Consider the following 13,987-nt stretch of genomic DNA (forward strand, 5'->3'; position numbering starts at 1 on the left):
TGCCATCCAACAGTTGACTTTGCTGAGACAATCTACAGCAGCAGCTAGGCTTCTTGGGTCACCGGGTCTCAAGGGAAGGTATATCTGTGTGTCGTCTGCATAGCAATGAAAAGAAACTTTGTGTTGTTGAATGATTTGGCCAAGTGGAAGCATATAGATAGAAAATAAAATTAGACCTAAAATCGAACTTTGCGATACACCACTGGTAATGTGGGCTGTGGAAGAAGTGAAATTACCAATGGTGACCGAGAAGGTTCTTTCTAAAAGGTATGAATAAAACCAATCAAGTGCAGTGTCCTTGATGCCCACCCAGGTTTTAAGATGGTCAATTAAAATAGTGTGGTCTACTGTGTCAAAAGCTGTACTTAAATCTAAAAGAATTAAAATTGCACTCTCCCCCCTGTCAGCTGCTAAAAGGAGGTCATTAGTTACCTTGAGGAGGGCAGTTTCTGTGCTATGTAAAGCTCTAAAACCAGACTGAAATTTCTCAAAGATATTGTTTTGACACATAAATGCTAAAAGTTGGGTTGAAACAACCTTTTCTAAAACTTTGCTTAAAAAGGGAAGTTTAGAAATTGGTCTTAAATTATTTAAAAACAGAGGGATTGAGGTTAGGTTTCTTTAAAAGAGGTTGCACAACAGCATGTTTAAAAATAGAAGGAAAAAATCCATTTTTGGGGGAACTGTTGATAATCGATAAAATACTGGTGCCAACTGTGTCAATAACTTCTGTTGGGCCTCCACATACAGTCAGACAAAGGGGCCTACATGGAAACCCTGAGGCCTGGCCACGAGGCCGCCTTTGTTCCCTTGAAACAAAGGATCAGCACCAAAAGGCTGACCACTGACTCCATCCCCCAGTGTGCACCACTTCGCACCTAGGTGCTAAGTAGGAAACGGCCCAGCACAGTCTCTGATTGGCAGAGACGCACCAACGTTACGGGGAGTCATGGCAACGGAGCCGTGACGTCATTCCCCTTTAAAACACGGAGCGGGACAGAATCTCGTCCTCTTTCAGGTACTCTTGCTTAGGAGAAGGTCCGCCTTTTCGATCAGCTGGATCGCCAACGAAAGGGACTCGTACACGTGTGCTATTTCCCCTTTTTCTTTTGGAGTATCTCCCCTCGCTGGACGAGACGAGACCTCGACCCGTGTTCACCCGAACACCGTAACGTACCGGATCCGCGAGAGACTGCTGTTGCAACCCAGCGCTCTCACCCAATACCTGCAGAAGGGAGAAAGGATTTTCTCCACGGAGACGCGGATAACTTCTACGCCCCGCCGTCTACCGACTAAGTCGACTACCCTGCGTTCTTCGCTGCCCCACCGAGGAACCAGCGCCGTCATTCCCGGGAAACCAGGACGGTTCTGCCAGCATCACGCACCGGAGGACCCGCTGCTGGATTTCACTGACGGACTTTTCCCACACACATCGGTTCGCTCCGGAGAGCGACACAAGTAAGAGGTTGTCTGGGCAGAGATAGTAGTAGAGTTGTGTGTTTGTGAACTTAGTGTTTGAACTGTTTTGTGTGTTTAACGGACCGCCGAGTCCTGTTTGCTGCTGTACTCCGAGGAGTGTATGTTCTAAGTTGCTGCCTGTTTAGTTTGTGTTCACCACGCTAAACTGTTTGTGTTATCCCGTTCGGGATTCCTGTGTGCGCCACCGCAAGTGGAAAGTAAGTTGCTTTGTCGGTCCACAACTAGACAACGTGCGTACCGACTACCGTCCGTACCCCGCTCTCTGTAGACAAAGCAACCGCTACTCTCCCCTCACGGTCGCGGGACCGAGAGTCGATCTCCTTTCCTCTCTTTCCTTCCCTTACTAACACCCACACACACACACGCATATACACTTGCACATCCGTCTAACTACGCACGTTTTCCACACATCTGATAGTCAGATAACAGAGGGCCATAGCGCCGTCTTGCCCCTTTGTTACCGGCTATCAGACACGTGAGTGCAGAAATGCCACCGACCACCGGTCGGCGCTATCTGCTATTGTTAACTGGAACTCTGCGGCGTCTTCCGCCGGTTGTCCTAACGTGACGCGACTTCCCCCGGAAGCCGCGCCATCTTGAGTCACTTGCATCGTCACGTGATCCACGTCGGCCATCTTGTGACTCATACACACACCCACACACATACACGCTTACACCTACTCTTACCTCCTCCCTCTCACACACACACACACACACACACACACACACACACACACACACACACACGCATCGGTTTACCTTTACCCAGCTGCTGTTTTATGTGTTCTTTTTGCTAGTATTAGTGGTAGTATAGTATTTTGTTGATTGAAGCAATTGTTGACTTTGTTAATTCTTGTGGAAGTTAATAAATACTATTTGTAGCTTTAAAGAGAAGTTTTCTTGTCATTATTGTGCATCTATTATTATGATAAGTGGCTGATTGAGGGAGCCAGTGCTCGGACTCTCACCTTCACCATTCACTTAGAGGTGCTGATACCCCAGGTGTTAGCTCCCCTTAAGTGAATACTTTGTTTATGAGACTACCTTTACAGTTGGTTATTAGTCCCGGTCTCCGGGTGGTGCCCCGCATTATTAACTGAGTTAATAAAGTTTAATTTCATAATTTATAATTATCTTTGATAATTACAAATTATAGCTAATAACCAAACGCACTCCTTTCAACCCCAACACTTCTTTGAGAAATTTCGTGGGGATAGACTACAAGACTACACGTGGTGGGCTTCATATGGGCTATGATATCAGATAAAATTGACAGTGATATAGGATTAAAATTAATAAAATGACAATTAATGTCCCTGCTGGTATGTAAAACATGGGCTGGGGGGGGGGATTTGTTGCCTTATTTCCATGACCTTATCACTAAAAAAATTTAAAAATTTCTTACACGTTTCTTGTGATGCATCAATAAAATGACAAGGGGAGGGAGTTGAGCAATTATGTCAGCTTGAGAGGCTGTGCTTATAAAAGCAGCAGTGCTTGGTCAAGCGGTTAGAAAATTGTCCTTCAGATGGAGGACCTGGGTTCAAGATACTGTAAGATAATGAATATCCCTGCCAGTCCTGTTGACCTGACCTTTCTGCAGAAGAGTAAGGGAAAACATTTTCAATATGGGGACCAGTAACTTAGTCTTAATTACAGTAACAATGATTGGATGGACTAACATACAGGCAGCACATACGGTACATATTCAGTACCATCGTTTCACCATTTATGTATGGGACACCATTTATGTCCCATACACCAGTGAAGGAGTCAACTTTTATTATTTATTATCTGGTCTGTCAGAAATAACATGACTGATGTCCCAAAACATTCCCCAGCTAAATCAAAAAACATTCTTTTTTGTCCTTCAAAGTCCACCCCAATTTTACAGAGCCATCATGGCTCCCTGTCTACAAATGTCAACCCTGCAGCCAGAAACAAAAAAACCTCTCCAGTACCAAACTCCTGGAGAGGGGCTGGACTCTTCTTTTTCAGAATTGCCCAGGGTGAGACCCCCCAGCTAAGCGCTACTGTATTGGAGTTCTCCCGGTGGAGTGAGAGGGTTGCCTCCTTGCAACTACATGTCACTGGGAGAAAGGTTCTGATTGTTGTTTATAGGAACATACCAAACAACAATTCAGAGTATCCGGCTTGCTTGATGTTTCTGGATGGGGTCCTGCCTGGTGACTCCATAGTTCTGCTTGGGGACTTCAACCCTCATGCGGACAACAATGAATAAACCTGGGCTGGGGATTTGGAGGAACGGCTGGCCTGATATAAAACCAAAGTGGTGCTTTGTTATTGGACTTCTCTGTTAGTCATGCATCGGCCATAATGAATACAATGTTTGGGCATGAGGTGGTTCATAAGTGCAAAAGTCCAAAACCCCTTAAGCCAAAGATTGATGATTGATGTTTTAGTGGTATCATGAGATCTGTTGCCATATGTCTTGGACACTCAGGTGAAAGAGAAGCAGAGCTGTCAACTGATCAGCGCCTGTTGGTGAGTTGGATCAGGTGCCAGACAGACCTCGTAGACCAAACGTATAGTGAGGGTGAACTGGGAATATCTGCTGGAGGCCCCTGTCTGCAGGGTCTTTGGCTACCAACTCTCCTGCATCAAAGTTTTTGGAAAGTGCTGTATAAATACAGTATAAGAAAGATTATTATTATTATTATTATTATTATTATTATTATTATTAGGAGGTGCCCGGCCTGGTGTCACCCCACAGTGGCCAGAACCGCCATGCACTGCACGCTCAACCCAAAGGCAGAACATCTGAACATCAGTGGGTCAAGTGACCAGCAGCTAATAAGAAGACAGAACAGTTCCAGTTTGATGTGGAGAGGGAGTGAATCCTTGAAACCACAGTCAGCAGTGATGTAGATCAGTCATTGACAGCACTGATTCATATCTCATCAAAACAGTTATTTATTAATCAAAAATTATATAATAACTTACATTCATTGCCTTCTGAAATAACTGGCACACAAACAAAGTCTTTAGTCAATATATTTTATGCTACTACAATCAGTCTCAGTTTAAAAGAAAGATGATCAAACAATCAATGAACATTAAATAAAAGCAAGTCTATAAAAATGGGTTTTAAGAAGTGATTTAAAAGAAGTTACTGATTCTGCAAGCCTTATCTCCTCAGGCAGGTCGTTCCAAAGTCGAGGGGCCCTGACGGAAAGAGCACAGTCACCTTTAGATTTAAGCCTCGACTTTGGAACAGCCAGAAGGGCCCCACCTGAGGATCTAAGGCTGCAGGCTGGCTCGTACGGGGTCAGTATATCTGTTATGTAGCTTGGAGCCAGACCCAGACGTGCTTTAAAAGTGATCAGTAAAATCTTAAAATCAATTCTAAAATGAACAGGGAGCCAATGGAGAGAAGCTAGGATTGGGGTGATGTGATGTTGTCTGTTAAAACCAGTAAGAAGCCTAGCTGCTGTGTTCTGAATTAGTTGGAGGTGGAACAGGGATTTTTGTGTAATACCGGAAAGGAGGGAGTTGCAGTAATGTAGTCTAGAGAAAATGAAAGCATGGATGATTTTTTCAAGGTCTGAATGGTGGAGCGTTGGCTTAATTCTGGAAATGGTTCTGATTTGGAGGAAGCAGGACTGAACAACTTTGTTAATGTGTGGTTTGAAACTTAGACCTGAATCGAACAACACTCCGTGATTTCTGGCGGTGGGCTTCGTGTAGGTGGATAGGGGACCAAGACTGATGGGGTTATTTGGATCAGGGGGACTGAACAGTATGACCTCTGTTTTTGAATTGTTGAGTTGAAGGAAATTTTGTGCCATCCAACAGTTGACTTTGCTGAGACAATCTACAGCAGCAGCTAGGCTTCTTGGGTCACCGGGTCTCAGAGTTTTTGGAAAGTGCTGTATAAATACAGTATAATAAAGATTATTATTATTATTATTATTATTATTATTATTATTATTAGGAGGTGCCCGGCCTGGTGTCATCCCACGGTGGCCAGAACCGCCATGCACTGCACGCTCAACCCAAAGGCAGAACATCTGAACATCAGTGGGTCAAGTAACCAGCAGCTAATAAGAAGACAGAACGGTTCCAGTTTGATGTGAAAGGGGAGTGAATCCTTGAAACCACAGTCAGCATTGATGTAGATCAGAAATGCCACTTAATGGCAACCATCACTGTCAGCATTGCCGCTGAGAGGTTTGGCATTATGAGGCAGTGGGTAAAAAATACAACAAAGATGTCTTAATAAACCCCAGAAAACTGCACAATATGCCAACTTAGTGAAATGGCAAATTCAACACAAATGGACAATCTTAAATCTATATTTCCAAACTGCTGCTGTGCATAAAATTCATTACTTTGCCAGTGTTTGAACATACCTTGGAGAGACTGTGTGGGAATCCAGGAAAAAGTTGAAAGTGTAAATCTCTCAGTGAGTGAGACTGTGAGAATTTATAGGCCTGTGTTAGTGCTCACCATTCATTAGTGAAGCACTTCAATGGGTCATTGACAGCACTGATTCATATCTCATCAAAACAGTTACTTATTAATCAAAAATTATATAATAACTTACACTCATTGCCTTTTGAAATCATTGGCACACAAACAAAGTCTTTAGTCAATATATTTTATGCTACAACAATCAGTCTCAGGTCAGTGTTGAAAGACACTAGAAATCTTTCGATCTTCAAAAGTTTGCACATTACAGTGTTAATGTATCTACGGAGTGGCCCATTTATAATCACCTTTTGTCAACAGCAGTGACTGTAATGAAATGCCAGAAAGTACAATGAGTTTATGAGTTTGAAAGTTTATCCCTCTAGTCTTCATTTACAGTCTTACACATTTTAACTAACTGTCACTGGCATCCATTTCCAGAAATTGGAGGAGGACCATGAATTAAGATTATTTTGTTCAAGTTCAAGGAAGAAGTACGTACATGCAATTATAAACAGGTTTAAAAAAACATTAACCATGTGATGATCCCCTTGATGTCATTGATATCATGTATTACTTTGCATTTTACACCATGTTATATTTCATTATATATTTAACAGTCTGGCTTTGAAAAGGTTTGTTTTTTATGAATCAAACAGGTTTCTTTGAAACTATAGAAGCAACTTGGTTTAAATACGTACTGCAGGGAACAAACATGGAAAACAACAGTGTACTAGACAGTTTTGAGTCATTGTGCCCCTTCCTGAGAATTATGTCATACTATTATATTTCAAAACTCACTTCCTCCTCATATTTCATCATCCAAGGTAAATGGTTGACTCAGTGCTTTGTTCCATTACAAGAGGAGTGTGCTATTACGATTTTTGCAACAATTTATGCTGATAAGAGTCTGTATGCACCAGTGTGCCTATTACTGAAAGTATTCTACAAAACACGTTTTCTGCAATTTTCTTGAAGCGTTTGGCATCACTCAAAAAGAAAACCTTTCTTATTATGCTTGTTTTCATGTGTATATGTAAATATTTATTGTTGTTTTTGTCGCTATCATTTCCCCCTCCCCGTCTGATTGCATGTGACAGCAGAAGCAAATACACACACACACACACACACACACACACACACACAAAAACACGCCACTCAAAACAAGCATTTACCAGGATGTATTTCACCAATAATCCTGAATCATGGCTCCACTTAAATCAATTAAAATTAATTAATGAAAACTGGAATATACATAGGATTGGCTCCTAAATTAAAAGGAATAAAATATTTATTCACTTAAATCAACTAAATCCAGATATCTGCCTACTTCAAGAAACCCATATGTCAAACTCTAATGACCACACATTAAAATCAATTAAGTCATTTAATTCACAAGAGAATCCCATTAACTCATATCGCCATATCTTAAATACATCAATCAATAACACCAGTCTGACCATAGCAAATATCTACAAACCCAACACAGATGACCCCCTCCTGTCTTTCATAGATTCTTCACATCATTATGTAATTTCACAGACTCCAAAATTATCATTGGAGGTGATTTTAACACAGTTCTCAACCCAGCAATAGACTGAGCAGGAATAGCAAGCAGGAAATGGAAATCCACAGAGGCAATAAAACAGTATATGGAGGAGTTTGGACTTGACGACAGTCGGCAAATAAATAATCCAACAGCAAAAGAATTTTCATATTTCTCACCACTACATCATTCGTTCTCTCGTATCGACTTTTTCCTAACTAGTGAATCGATCATACAGGACATAACTGATACTCAATCCCTTCAATTATAATAAGTGATCATGCTCCTATCTCATTACATCTACACAGTAAACAATTCCATAAACAACCCTCCAGATGGCGCTTCAGTATCTCTTTGCTTAAAGACCCAGACTTTGACAGGTTTTTAAGCAATGAGCGGGCATCCTTCACTAATATAAATAACTCCAAATAACTCAGCAACCTGGGAAACTGCAAAAACAGTAATCTGGGGGGAAATAATCTAATAATCATTTTACAAAAGAAAACAGAAACAGCACATAAAAATAATTTAGAACTAAAAATCAAAGAATTAAAAAATATTCATGCCAAAACTCCCACAGCAGAAAACCTCAACAGGTTTAGGAAATATAAATTAGGTATGTCTGACATAACAATAAAAAAAACAGTTTTTAATACAACAACTTAAACATGAGCATTTTAAATATAATAATAAATCTGGGAAATTTCTCGCAAATCAACTTCAACAAAAGAAGGAAAAAAACTTCATTCCAGCTGTAAAAAAGCAGGGAAAATCCTGATCTCACAAGCAGAAATAAAAAAACACCTTCCAAACATTCTACCATCAATACACATCAGATAAAGAACCAGATCCTTAAGATATAAATAAAGTCCTCCATAACACAGACCTACCCACACTAACAGAAAACCAAGCTGAAACATTACATAAACCATTTACATCAGGAGAATACTGCAAAGCATCCTTGCAAATATCCTCTAATAAAGCACCAGGCCCCAATGGCTTCCCTGCTGAGTTTTTTTTAGACATTTCTGGCAAACTAGTTCACCTCTTTTATCAGAATGACACAAGAATTAGTAAAAACCGGTAAAATCGCACCCTTCCCTCCAGCTATTGCCCTCTATCTCTAATCAATAGAGACATCAAAATCATCAGCATAGCATTATCCACTAGAATTGAAACTGTCACCATCACCAGCCTCCCCTACTGAGAAAATTCAACATTATTATTCTTGTTAATTCTAAAATTTCTCTTTTTTCCTTGTTCCTTTCCGGTCCCTCTCCAGATGTATTTATTTATTTCTTTATTCATTTATTTATTTATATATTTTTACTTGTTATTATCATGAGTATTACTAACTTTTTATTTATTTATTTATTTGCCCTTATAACCACTCACCCTGATTGCTCCTCTACACTTACATACACACTCACACCTACACACAAACAGAAATCCTGTACTACAGACTGCCCTATACCTTCCCTTATACACACAGTCCATATCAAACTAACATTTGAATCTTTCTTTTCTGCTGTGTTTTGTCTTGTTGCGCAAATCCTGTCATATCATCTATTGTATTACGTTTTGTTTTGTCTTTTATCACCTGTTTTGTCTCATCTCACTAAATAAAAAAAAAAAAAACAGAAAAAGAAAAACGAAAACCTTACTCAAATACAACTTTCAGCCACACAGGCTGTAACATTGTTAAGAAAGCACATGTTTGTATACTTCTCAGGAAGTTTTTGAATACATTTGTACATCACTTAAAACATATCAAATAATCAAAGCCAAAGCTCTGCTCTGATCTGCTTGAGTAGTGCAGTTTGGTGAGAGTGTTGTCCATGAATCAGTACCAGGTTTCAGGTATAAAGCTGGGTAGAAACTGTTGTCAAGGCAACCTTTTACAAATATTCCCTGTACAAATTAGATACAATAAAACAGATCGGTGACCCAGTGATTGTTCCCTTAGTTTATTTGTCGCAATTCCCTGCTGTTAAAATGTATTATTAATGTTTCACCAAGAGCTATGAAGACTCCTAAATTAAATCAGAATGCTATAAAAAATATAATTTTGTCCTGTTAAACAAACATACAGATGTATTTTCTGTGCTTTTAACTGACATCAACTTTGACAACCTTGCTTGAGGAGAGAGTGCGCTGTGTGAACATTAAGATATAAAGAGTGACACTTTTCAATGTTGGACTAAGGCTGCACATCAACGTACCATATGTTTAGATAATGTATTTATATTTTTAAAAATGTTAAATGTGCATTAGAGATGAATACATTTTCTCAAGCTTGATGTACAAAACTGATAGGAGCCCTGAAGAAATTGAAATAAGTGAACCGTGAATTAAGATTATTCTGTCGAAGGAAGAAGTATGTACGTGCAATTATAAACAGATTTCAAAAATGTTCAACCATGTGATGATCTCCTCGATGTCATTGATATATATTACTGTGCATTTTACACCATTTTATGTCTGTCTTTGAAAAAGTTTGTCTTGATGAATCAAACAGGTTTCTTTGAAACTACAGGAACAACTTGGTTTAAATACATATTTCAGGGAAGAAACATGGGGAAAAAAAACAGTGCACTAGACATGGAGAGCTTTCTTGTTCTCCCAGTGTGCAGTATATACACATGTACATTATTTTGTTTTTCATTTCTTATCATTACTTACTGGAGTCATTGTGCCCCTTCCTGTAGATTCTGTTATATTATCATATTTCAAACTTACTTCCTCCTAACGTTTTATCATCCAAGGTAAATGGTAGACTCAGTGCTTTGTTCCATTACAAGAGGAGTGTGCTAATACATTTTTTTCAACACTTTATGCTGATAAGAGTCTGTATGCACCACTGGGCCTATTGCTGAAAGTATGCTACGAAGCATTTGCAGCACTTTTCTTGTGTTTGGCATCATTCAAAAAGAAAACCTTACTTAAATATAACTCTCAGCCACACAGGCTATAACATTGTTAAGAAAGCACGTTTAAGTACATCTCAGGAAGTATTTGAGTACATTTGCACCTCACTTATAACATGTCAGATAATCAAAGCCAAAAGTAAAGAACATAATACATAACAAAAGACAGAATGGTTCCAGTTTGATGTGGAGGTGGAGTGAATTCTTGAAGCCACAGTCAGCAGTGATGTAGATCAGAAGTGCCACTTAATGGCAACCATCACTGTCAGCATTGCTGCTGAGAGGTTTGGCATTATGAAGCAGTGGGTGACAAGAAGCCTCGTGGGGCAAAATTGGCAGGAGACAAGAATAAGCCACCTACAATAAGCCGAGAGCTGAAATCTCTAAGGAGGGAGCAGCAAGGAAGCAAGGGGGGAGAATAAGGCTGCCTTAAAAGATCTTTGTAACATCATGAAGAAGAAGACCATCGTCCTCCTCAGTGCACAGTGGCACAGAAGAAGGGGAAAAGAGAGAGTGAGGAAGTAAGCTGCAATTGTGGCAAACCCCATCAAGTTCACCAAGAATCTGCTTGGGCAGAAGTGAAGTGGCCACTTTGCTTGCTCCAAAGAGGAGATTGACCAGTACTTCAACAACACCCATAAAAATAGAGAACTGAGAGAACTGGGAGATTTTTTGGGCTTTGATGTCACCACCAGAACCCATTAAGTTCAACACCAATTAGACAACCTTGAAAGAGATACAAATGGTCATCAGAGCTACTAGAAAAACTTAATCTCGGAGTTCTCATGGAGTGCCTCACAAGGTCTCCAAGAGGTGCCCCAGGTCTTGTGGTGATTATGGAGGATCCTCAAGGTGATTTGAAAGCGAAGACGGTAGCTCAGCAGTGGAGGTTTGCAGAGAATCTCTGAAAATGAGGAGAATACAAGCAACATTGAGCACTTCAGGGCCATCTCACTTGGGTTGAAGGCAAGATCTTCTTCAGTATCATTGCTCAATGCCTGATGACACCCTTACACACCTGCAATGTAGAGATTTCTCCTCTAATTCTTCAAAATCAAAGGACTGCATAGGAAGGGAGCCTTCAGGAACATCAATAATGCCACAGAAAGGCATCAAGATGGCAGATGTCTGTGAATCAAGACCTATGAACCACACATGCTAATTGGACACAGAGTGATCAATCCTGGTTTGATTGCCTGGGCGATGGTGTCTGATATTGAAAAACCTGTTGAAAAGACCCCCAGCTTACATCACTGACTATGTGTCCATATACATCACAAGATGTATAAAAAAAAAAAAACAACTGCAGTGCAAAAATTCACACTACAAAAAAATGTTAAGTAACTTTATCTTCTTCATGCTGCAATGACTCTACACACTTTTGTAGCAGTTCACCTTCTGCTTCATCTCCAACCAGCTAATGTTAATTTAGGATTTCATTTCTAAATTGTGATGACCATAGTAGCTAGCACTATGCTAGCTGTCTGGGTTTAACCCTGAATAACATATACATAACAACAGAGAGTATGATGATATGTTGGAGCAGGTTTTATAGACATGCACTTAGGTTTACAGAAAAAAGAAACCAGCTGTCATTGTTCTGTCACAGTCTGGCTCTATGCCCCACCACCAGTCCACGAGATACCTTGGGAAGGACAGATAAGAGAGATTGCAAATTGTATTTAAGGACCACTTGATATACTGTTGCATGTTTCATTGACCCTCGTAGAAACTAAGTGCAAAAGTGAACTGTAACTCAGGGCAACAGTTGTCCTTCAGTCCAGTTTAAGTTGTTACATGCAGCCTTAATATGCAGGCCACTGCGCTTGACAGATTTATTGGTTCATGTTTATGTCAACAGGAATGTATGTTTCTAATCGTTATGGTAAAGGTTCCTTGGTTTGCAATGTAATACTGAAGTTTATTTGCTGTGTTTGCTCAGTGTGACTTGTGCACCTATTTAAGTTATATTTATGGCATTCTGAAACAGTTTGACGAATGACAGTTTATATATGAAGACGATTGTGCATGATCATCTTATAAACTTTTATTTAACTTATGGATGAAGGTTTGTTTTTGATTTGTCCTCAGCTCAGAGAAGGTATTGCCTTTTGTGTTTTTTCTTGTTTTACTCAGCCTGCTTTTCCTTCCACACCTGCCCTGCATTCAGCCTCGTTAGCCCTGCCCTTTCCCAGTGTTTTCCCCAGCCAGTCAGCTTCTTTCCTGTTCTCCTGTTTCATCTCCTCATTCGCTTGAGTTTCTCCACCCATCTCCCCTTCTGCACCTCATCTCCTTGTTAGTTCAGTTAGTATTTCAGTTGGGATGGGCCTTCTCACTCTACCTGATTGTGTGCCTTACTTTACTCCCATTTTTTGCAGATACTGGGAGTCAGCTAGCAGGTGGAGTTGGGAGGTTTGCCTTGTACCTGCCCATCTGGGTTGGGCTTCCCAGAAGGCATAAAAGGACTGCCCTTCTGAGAGTCTTGCTCTTTCTCTCTAAGCCGAGCCTACTGCAGGGGCCTCGGCCTTTTTCTTTTGTTTACATCACATTTTCATTCATCCATACATTACAAACACTACTGATGTTTCTCCGACTTACACACCCCACCAGTTAGTTGGTATATTATTTCTTTGAGTTAAATAAATTACTTTTGACTGATATGTCTGTGTGTGGCCTCCCTTCTTGTTGCCAGCCTTGAGCCAGGTGGTAAGGCAGTCCAGCAAACATGGGAAGAACATGCAACGCCACACACAAAGGACCAGGGACAGCTGGAGTTGAAATCCATGACCTTCTTGCTGTGAGGCAACAGTGCTAACCACTTAGCCACCGTACCTCTTTTTTTGCCAGTTTTGCCTTTATTGGATAGGGGATAAGGCAGACAGGAAACAAGAGTAGAGAGGATATGACATGCAACAAAGGTCCCTGGCTGGAATCAAGCAAGGGATTAGGGGTGTGCCCGAATACAAATACATTATTCAGCAAAGCACAAATAGTGGGTTTTATACCAATATTAGTTTCATTCAAATATTTTAAAAATTATTTGTTTTTGGGAAGAAAAAAAAAACCTGTTAAATACCAGTTTGCAGGTCTGTTACATTGTTATCTCGGTCTCTCTCCTCTGCTCCACTGTTACATCTATCAGGGGTAAGTCCCAAGGGACTCTCTATAACCTGTTGTTCCCCTTCTCCTTTCCACAAAGTTAGGTTGTAAAAAAATAGGCAATAAATGAAAAGTGCAAAGTAAGAATCACCTTTGAAGTTCTACTACATGTTACATGGTGTGCTGTCTCTGTTTTACTGGTGTATAGATAGGTAGAGGTCTGTGTGCAATGAGTCGATGAGTAAAGTTTTAGCTCAGTAGTCAGTGCAGTTGTCTATGATCTGGGAGACTCCAATTCAAGACCTGGTGTGGGGATCCCATTCTTTTTTTAAGCTTCTTTTCACTTTTATTAGAATACAAATACAAATAATTGTTAATTGTTTTGTTTAATTCTCTATATACTACAAGTACACTGTACCAATGCTGTTAAAATACATTGAATTGAGTCCAACACTTGACTCAATATAATAATATAATAATATAATGAATAATAGATTTCAATGAA

This window comes from Thunnus thynnus, chromosome 3 (assembly GCF_963924715.1).
Source record: "Thunnus thynnus chromosome 3, fThuThy2.1, whole genome shotgun sequence".
In the NCBI taxonomy this organism is placed as follows: domain Eukaryota; kingdom Metazoa; phylum Chordata; class Actinopteri; order Scombriformes; family Scombridae; genus Thunnus; species Thunnus thynnus.